We start from the raw sequence: 9,722 nt of genomic DNA, 5'->3' as shown, positions 1-9,722 counted from the left end.
AAGAAGTAAATGTTCTTGGCAAAAAAAAAAAATCCTTGATGAGGCGGTATTCGAATCCGCGTACCCACGATCCGAAAGCGAGCATCGTAATCACTCGGCTATCCAGGCACCCTAGCAGGGCGCAACAAAGCCTTGTGTAGTATAGTATACCAAGGAGGTGGGAAAGGGACGTGCGGGTGAGGAGGAGGGAAAGGAGGAGGGGAGAGAGTAAAGCATAGCATAGAAATACAAAGATAGAAATAGAAAGAGAGGGAAGAAAAACAGAAAGTAAGACAGAGAACAAAAGAAAGAGAGAGAAATATATATACAGAAAGAAAGAAAGCTAGAAAGAAAGAGGAAGCGAGAAATAGAAATAAATATATAGAGAGTAAGAAATAGAAATAAACAGATGTAAAGAAGAGAGAAAGAATAGAGAGGACAGTGAAAAAGAAAGAAAGAGATGAATAGAAAAAGATAAATATAAAGAGAAAGAAAGAAGGCCGCGAAGCTCCGCACTTCCTTCAGGCTTGGCACCAGCAGTGGGAAGCCGACTTAATGTTTTTTTTTTAATGCGCAGGATTGTGGCTACGCATGTTTAATGACGACCAAGGACCCCTGATGTTGCATTAAAAAAACTATTTCCGTCCCACACTTACAGGCCTTCTTGAAAAGCACGTCAATGCGTTATGTGCACGTCGTTCGTAAAAGCACGTCGTTCATTATGTGCTGAAATTCAGATATAAGTTGTCCGAAATACTTGTACGTCACATAATCACAAATCCATAATAATCCATAATAATAATCCATAATAATAATCACAAATCAGCAGCTCCACACCAACAAATGCGCAGCCAGTTGTCATGGTTCAGCAAGCTGTGTCTTGCGATCAGCCGCTTGACAAACCCGCAGCAGCGGCCGCTCGATGCTGCGGCCGCTCACATTACACGAGTGCCGCTTCGACTGCGGATGAGCTCCGCTTGTGCGCCAAACTACGCTCAGAGGACGGACGAGCGAATGAATGCATCACTGTCAAAGTTAAAGGCTGTTAAGTTCCAACAAAAGCCATATTATGCAATGAAAACTCTGCCGGCAATTTCGCAGTGAACACCTTCATACAGCACGCATGTATTTTCTCCCCTGCTGTTATGCCCGCAGCCGCAAAATAACGTGATAAACACTCGGCTTGCGTTGAATATTGTATCTGCGGACGCACAACAATACTGTATTGTAAAAGCGGTGCTTCAATGAAGCAAAGGAGTTGGACACACTTGTTTTCGCAGCCGGCTGACACAAGTGTTGCACGAGATGGAGAACAACTGCAGCTTGAGTTGTTCTACCATCGGAAGCACGTATGGCAGCTTTCTTTAGATGCAAATGGCTTGCTTTTGTGTCATGTGTTGCTGATAGAGTGAACGTAATCATCTTTAGGCCATCAGGAGAGAGGAAGCAACATGAGCGCACTACTGGAGGCGCTCACTGCAAAATTACCGGCAGAGTTTTCGTTGTATAGTATGGCTTTTGTTGGCGCTTAACAGCCTTTAACTTTCACAGTGATGCATTCCTTCTCTCGTTCGTCCTCTGAGCATAGTTTGGCGCGCAAGCGGAGCTCATCCGCAGTCGAAGCGGCACTCATGTAATGTAAGCGCCCGCAGCATCGAGCGGCAGCTGCTGCGGGTTTGTCAAGCGGCTGATCGCAAGACAAAGCTTGCTGTACCATGAAACCTGGCTGCGCATTTGTTGGTGTGGAGCTGCTGATTTGTGAATATGTCACGTACAAGTATTTTGGACAACTCATATCCGAGTTTCAGCACATGAAAAACGACGCGGCCGCTAGGCTGACTTGGTCACATTTGACCGCATTATAACTTCTTAGCAACCAAAATAATGCAACGTTTTTTTTTTATGCAGAATGGTAGATGACGTCCTTGACTTCAATCAGAGCGATTTAAAAAAAAATTAATAATGGCCTTTTTGAGAAAACTATTTTTAAAGTTCAGCGTTTTCGGTAAATCACTTACGTTTCAGCCCAATTATCGAGTTAAACGGAGCGCGATAAAACCACGAAAATTAATTTAAAAGTGAACAGAGGTATCAAAGTTAATGTGTACCTATTTTTATTATCCTCACTTTAACTTGTTTGCAGCAATAAATTCCTGAAAGACAGGTATTTTGTGCGATTAGCGAAGTTTGTGATTTTTCTTCGAAAGTGCTTTGACAACCAAGGGAAATAATAGACTCATAAGATTGTATTTCCCTTGTTCTTTAAGGGGAATAAATATTGTGACCAAGAAGTGCACCGTTTTTTCCCTAGGCGCGCTCAAAATTCAGAAATCGTGAAATTGACGGAAGAGTGCTTTTTGCGGCCAAAATTTATGTATTTTTTTTTTCAGGCGAACAAAATTATTTTTCGCGAAACTAACTAGTTTCGAAACCATTGTTCTTGGTGTAATGCCTAGACCTACAGTAAATTTCATCAAAATCGGGAATGGTGACCAGGATTTCGTGTTCGATCTTATCTGGAAACATCCAACTATTCTTTTATCATGTTTATCACGTGTCTGCCCTTGTCTGTTTCTCTGACCGTATATTTCGCGTTTCGGCAATAAAACCCCCTGTTGGAAGTCAGCGCCTGTGTTGTGTGGTATATATATTCTCGGTGTACCGTTTCTGTGCTGTTTGAAAAAACTATGTACGTACCAACAAACCCGCTTAACCACCATTTCGAAATTCATTAAAAACGTTGTCATGACAAATATGCGCAGGTGCGCGAGGCACCACTCGGTGACGGCACTGTATGCGTGTATATACTTTGCATTGTGATAAATCGAAGTGTATTCGCAGCTACAGTAACGTCGCGTACTCGCAAATTAACGATGGGTGGAGCGCGCTACGGCAGCGCAGGATATGCGTGGGCCGTACGCGAGACCGAGACCATTTGGTGAGGTTACGAGAAGTCAGGGACCGCGATCCGTTACGGACGAGAGGAGGACAATTAAAGATGGAAGGAGTGCCGAGCGTGTTGACAGAGTGATCGGCCGTCGTCGGAACGAGTTCCGAGAATCACGTGAGCGACAAGGAGTCAGCGAGACGCTCTCGCGTTGCGCTGACACACGAGAACAGCGTACAATCGTCTCCCCCTCCTTTACTCTTGCTTGAACGAGAAGTGTAACATGTAGCGCAGACAGTGACGTGGACGCCCCTGTCTTGCGGTAGAACACGAACGACATTGGAGGAAGTTCACAGCGAAGAGACGAGGACTACTAGTTAACAATAGGCTATTTGTCTATCTATTTTATAACGTACAGCTGACCTGTTTACCAGACATGCAAAGCTCATCGCTGAAAAAGCAACATTAAGAAATAGTATCACACATACATGATGACGTCGGTAATAACCGCAAAACACCATACGGAAAACACGACATACAATACAAAAAACATACATTGGAACATTTTTATAACAATTTAACAAAAACAAGAAAAAAAAAAACGCCAGGCCTGCGCTGAAATCGCAGCACAGTCACAGCGAAAGCTGGAAGAGCGGCGTTTCTAGAACCCGTTGTAAGCTCTCTTGGGGCTACAATAGAAGTACACTAGAATGGTACCCACTACGCCATAAATCACAATTTTTGTGAAGTTGGGAAGCACCTACTGAGACATTATTCGTCATTCTGCGGAGAAGCGAGGCACCAGCTACACGTCTGTAAGGCATTATGTGCACTTTGTTGACGCGACGACTGATGACGATGAAGAATTATGGCTCAGCCCTTTGTAATGGGTTGGAAGCTTTAAACGGCCCACCAGTTATGCAATTTGCATTGGGTGACGCCCGGTCGCTATTTCCCTCTCCCGTCATGCTGTATAACATACGTTGACGTGGGAGAGAGATGGCGCGAGGTGGGGGGGCGAAGACCTTTACTGAGACCCCGAGAAAATGGATCATGCGCTTATGGGCTTCCTTGGCAACCAATACAAGTGCACTTGCGAGGAACCCACTACGCTATAAATCATTGTAATTTTACTGAGGCCCCGAGGAAATGGATCATGCGCTTATGGGCTTCCTTGGCAACCAATACAAGTGCACTTGCGAGGAACCCACTACGCTATAAATCATTGTAGTTTTTGAGAAGTAGGGCAGCAGGCACTGTGCCATTTTTCGTCATTCTACGGAGAGCCGTGGTACCTGCTAAACACATGTAAGGCATTATGCGCACTTTGTTGATGCTGTGCCTGATGACGAGGAAGAATTATGGCAGAGCCCTTTGTAATGGGTTGGAAGCATTCAACAACCTACTCGTTGCGCAATTCGCATTGTGTGACGCCTGGTTACAGAATTCGCGTTGTGCGACGCTTGGTGCTTATTTTACTCTTCTACCACGCTATATTGCATATGCTAATGTGGTTACTTGTCGACATGAAGCCTGTATAGGACCTTTTTGCAAAGCAGCTTCGAGCACCGGCATGGCTCAGAGGTTGAATACTGGGCTCCCACGCAGAGGGCCCAGGTTCGAACCTCGTTCCATACTGGAATTTTTTTCTTATTTAGTTTTTTTTTCTTATTTCGAGCGATACTGGTTACGGACACCGGCGGCGGCGGCGGCGGCGGACAACTACGGCGCCAAAAACGGCCGGTGAAATGATCTCATAACAGCTTTCGCTGTAAAACGTTACAAGGAAGAGCATAATTTTACACACTGAAACATATTGAACACAAAGGGAAGCACTGCGTATCTCCGAGAATGTATGATTATACAATAAGTAATAGTACAATTTGTTAAAGGTTGTTGAGTGCATCGAGAAATAAACCAACTGCTTTGCATTCTACATCAGCTGTTAGACTATTCCGCTCACGAGTAGTTCTGGGAAAAAAGTAATACTTGAACGTCTTTGTGCGGTTTATGTAAACTACAACTTTCTTTGAATGACATGAGCACACAACACATTCACTTGTTGGCTTAATGTGCATTGTTTTGATAATTCCAGTTTTGCCATGAAAAATTATATACAATGAAGAATAAAATTAAGAAAAGGCTCTCGTTGTAACAGCAAGTAGCCGAAATTAGCCGACTAACAGCAGACTTGGCAGTAATGAAATTACTGTAATTAAATTACTTTTTCTGTAACGAGTAATGTAATGAATTAATTTTGTGGGCTTTTAATTCAGTAATGCAGCGATTTACTTCGAGCGAGTAATTTCAACAAAATTGCTCATTACTTTTCCAACTATTGACTGAAATATAGCGTGCCAGCTTCCCTTATGGCATAAGAAAATTGACCGAAAATTGAAAAAAAAAATTGACAACGACAAGTTAATCCGAGTGCCAAACCTCCAGCGTGAGAATGAGCCCACAGAAAAGCCACGTAGCATCCGAACTCGAAGCCTTGTATAATAACGTTGCTTGAATAACTTTTGCTAAAGTCATTTCATGGTAATTTCACTACCTTTAGGAAGTAATACTAATGTAATGTCACTACTTTTGGCCAGCTGTAATTTGTAATGTAATTAAGTTACAATAGAAAATCTAGGGAAGTAATTGGTAGTGGAATTAAATTTGTTTTTGGGAGTTATCTTGCCATATATCGCCAACAGTAAGCCAACATTAGACCACTAGCCAGCATATGTCATCATTTAGCTAGCATCACGCAAAAGTAGAGTGGCGTGGTCTTCTGGGTCAGTTGGTGCATGATGAGACCGTGAAGGTGCCAGGAAGCAATAGACGCCGGCACATCAGGAAAGGAAACGGCCCCGAAACGCACAGCACAAACGTTGCAGATTTGCATCTGAAGTTTATTACAAACGTATTCTGTAGAATACGTTTGCCACGCATGCGTAGAACCAGGTGCAGTAAAAAACACGCAGACAACCTGACCCCCCTCTTCCGGTCTTAATACGTGCAATGCGTGGTAAAATAAGATATATACGTAAAAACTTTATGTTCCTTATCGGTGAAATGGTGAGAGTTCCCTATCGGTGAGAGTGTAGCAGACTGGAAAGAGAGATGAGCTAGCTTTCGATATCAGAAACTTGGGTGCTCACCCTCGATCCATGTTATCGATAAGTCGCTTCAATTTTTGACATATACCTAATGTTACCATGCATTGCACATGTTAAGACCGTATAGGGGGGGGGGGGAGGTGAGGGGTTGCATGCTATTTAGTGCGCCTGCTTCTCTGCGCATGCACAGCACAATTTTACGTCTGTTCATTTGGCAGTCGTATATCTCTGGTACGGGTTGAACATTTTTTTTTAAGTGCGGAGCACTTCATGGGCCCGGCCCGTCATATGTTATCGTAGCTTGGCGTAACGCAGGCAAAACCACGAATGGCATAGCCGTCCGTAGAATATTGAGCGCGCTCGCGCCAAGATTCCTCTTGTTCATCGAGCACCTTGATGATGATATTAAGTGCGGAGCACTTTAACGCCCGGGCTGTCTGTCGTATGCTGTCGTCGCTTGGCGTAACGCAGGCAGAACCACGTATAAAAATAGGAAAAAAAAGAGGAAGCAAGCGAGAGACAGAGAAAAAAAGGAAAAAAGGGAATAAAAACAGAAATAAATAGAAATAAAGAGAGAAACAAACACGGAAAGAACTTGAAAAAGAAAGAAAGAGAGGAAGAAAGAAAGAGAAAACCGAAGAGAAACAAAGAAGACTGCAAAGCTGCCGTAATTTTTTTTTTTTTTTTTGTCGCTCTCTCTTTTGGTATCGACGACGCGCGGGTGATGACACGTACTCCTATCCGCGCGTCTAAAACGGGGGCGTTATTGCGGCATGGCGATCAATTTTTTCTCGCCGCACCTGGCAATAGGCCCGCCATCATCCGCCTCACATTACAGCTCTATACCTGCCTGCACCGGCACGCGCCGGCGCAAAGACAGCAAGGCAGAAAGATGCGTGTAAAAAGAGCGAGCGAGAAAACGGCGTTCTGGCGAAGGGCGCGAGATGCGAATGCGCCGCACACGTCACTTGTACCGCGTTTACTCCCCGCCCGCACTACCACACATAGGCGCACGTGATTGCGCAAAGAGCGCATGTATATACCCTCTACTCAGACGACCTTGCATGTCACAACCCGGTGTTGGGAAACGCCGGCGTGGCCCTGCGCAAGCGAGGAACCGTTCGCATGCACTGTGCTGTGCAGGGCATGTAAAATCAAGAAAGTAATAGAAAGACTGCCCACCACGGTGGTTTATAGTGGTTATGGTGCTCGACTGCTGACCCGAAGGTCGAGGGATCGAATCCCGGCCGCGGCGGCCGCATTTTCGATGGAGGCGAAAATGCTTGAGGCTCGTGTACTTCAATTCAGGTGCACGTTAAAGACTAGCCCAACTAGCCCAACTTTCTATCCTGTTGCACGTTAAAGAAGCCCGGGTGGTCGAAATTTCCGGAGCCCTCCACTATGGCGTCCCCAATAATGATATCGTGGTTTTGGGAGGTTAAACGCTAACAATTTATTAACAAAAAACAGGAAGGCCCACGGAGTCCCCTATGCGGTGACATCGGCGACATGGAACATTTTATTCGGCTTTGCCCGCAGTTTGACAGGGAAAGAGCAGCGATAGTCCGCAGCTTGCAAAGGGGTTTTCATAGGCACCGGGCATTTGAAGATGCCATTTTTTCCACAGATCCCTACAATTCAGGCTATGCTCAGGCGGAACAATTGCCCGCCATGTAGTCCAGGCTACTGCAACATCACAACCACCACCACCACCACCACCACCATCCCTTATGCTTTCGCCTAATGGCATATTCGGGTGGTCTTTTGAGAGAGCTCTGACCGTGTTTGAAAGTGTGAACTCTACAGTGAGAACAAGCAGGTATGGAGGCCAGCTTTCTCCTTCCTTATCGCGTATTGACCCGACTATTTTAGTATTAATGCTTAGCTGCTCTTTTACACCAATTTGCCGGAGCCTGAAACAACCACACGAATGTACCATGGGACGACTCGAAGGCGAAAACCATACGTTGTGGCTATTTTACCGTACACTTTATGTCGACGTCCAACTTTCACTAATTAACGGTCACCAATTAAATTCCGCTAATGAACTCACTACTTTTTTCGTCCCTACTTCTTTGCGCTTTCACCTTTCTTAAGAATGGATGACCAACGCGCGCAGAGTGCCGCATTGATTCACCTAATCTGATTCGACCAATTAACGAAAAAAATTTCACTAATTTACTTTTTACTATTTAACTTTCAATACTCACTAATTAACTCACTGCTCATGTCATTTGCCTCGCCCCGCCACGGTGGTCTAGTGGTTATGGCGCTCGACTGCTGACCCAAAGGTCGCGGGATCGAATCCCGGCCGCGGCGGCTGCATTTTCGATGGAGGCGAAAATGTTTGAGGCCCGTGTACTTAGATTTAGGTGCACGTTAAAGAACCCCAGGTGGTCGAAATATCCGGAGCCCTCCACTACGGCGTCTATCATAATCATAGCGTGGTTTTGGGACGTTAAACCCCAGATATTATTATTATTAACGTCATTTGCCTCGATTATCGTCATAAATGTGCTCAGTCCCCGCTTTCACTCGCTTTTGTGTGGCTTTCGCTCCCCTAGACGTCACGTGACCCCTTTTTTTTTGCTTCACTTCTCTGACGCCGCCTCTTCGTTCAAGGCTACCTTCGCATGTGACACGCAATACTTTCGCCGCAATAACTGCCCAACGAAAACGCCTGGAAAAGGACTGGCACAGAAGGAACAGGAATGAGAATCTGCGTGGCTGAATGAATGACACTCGGCGGCCTGGCCTGCTGTGAATGTTTTACAGGCGACGTCACGACAAGTGCAAACACTTCACCTGTCATCACTGTCCATTGGAAATAAATTTGAAAACGTCACGGTGCTTCTTTTTTATGTTCTGTCGGCACCGTCGCTATGACGATGCTGCACAGACGCAATGATTCAATCGTCTGGATGGGAATTCGACGCGCCCTTGCAGGCTTCCCCACACGACCACTTCGACGTGTAGTTAGATGTCCATGACGAGAACGCACGTGTTCGCACAGAGCGTTGACCCGCTACGGTGGTCTAGTGGTTACGGCTCTCGACTGCTGACCCGAAGGTCGCGGGATCGAATCCCGGCCGCGGCGACCGCATTTCGTTGGAAGCGAAATGCTAGGCAGCGTGTACCTAGATTTAGGTGCACGTTAAAGAACACCAGGTTGTCAACATTTCCGGAGCCCTCCACTATATGGCGCCCCTCATGTTCATATCGTGGTTTTGAGACTCTCTAATTCGACCATGTCCAAAGGACATACAGGGGCCTATACGTTTTGAGACTCTCTTTTAATTTGAACCTCGGATTATTCGAATTCGTCCTGAATGAGTGTCTTCGACTATACTCTTGCAGCTTTTCCCCTCCGTTAGACAAGCATGCATTCATAATATAAAGTGGTCGGTTGGCTACTCTATACCCTACACTTGGGAAAAGGAAAGGAGGAACGCTAGATAAGAAAGATACGAAAAATAGAGTACAAAAATGACAAAGGAACAGTTGGCGTTAACACAGAGAACACCAACACGAGCTATCGGTTCACAAATGTAAGGGAACTATGGTTGATTTCAGGAAGCACAATGGGGCTTTTGGGGCCCCGTGCGCTTAAGAATGCGTAGGCCACGATCCCTAGATCTTTTCTTCCAGAAGTGGTCTCCAGATTAATTTTTGCCTGTTTAACAGGCACCTGAATCTAAGCGAGCTAGCGTAAGGCTCGTTCGCACCTGCGACTCACACCGGTCGCGCGA

This window comes from Rhipicephalus sanguineus, chromosome 10 (genome assembly GCF_013339695.2).
Source record: "Rhipicephalus sanguineus isolate Rsan-2018 chromosome 10, BIME_Rsan_1.4, whole genome shotgun sequence".
Lineage (NCBI taxonomy): Eukaryota > Metazoa > Arthropoda > Arachnida > Ixodida > Ixodidae > Rhipicephalus > Rhipicephalus sanguineus.
This window is presented reverse-complemented; position numbering follows the sequence as displayed.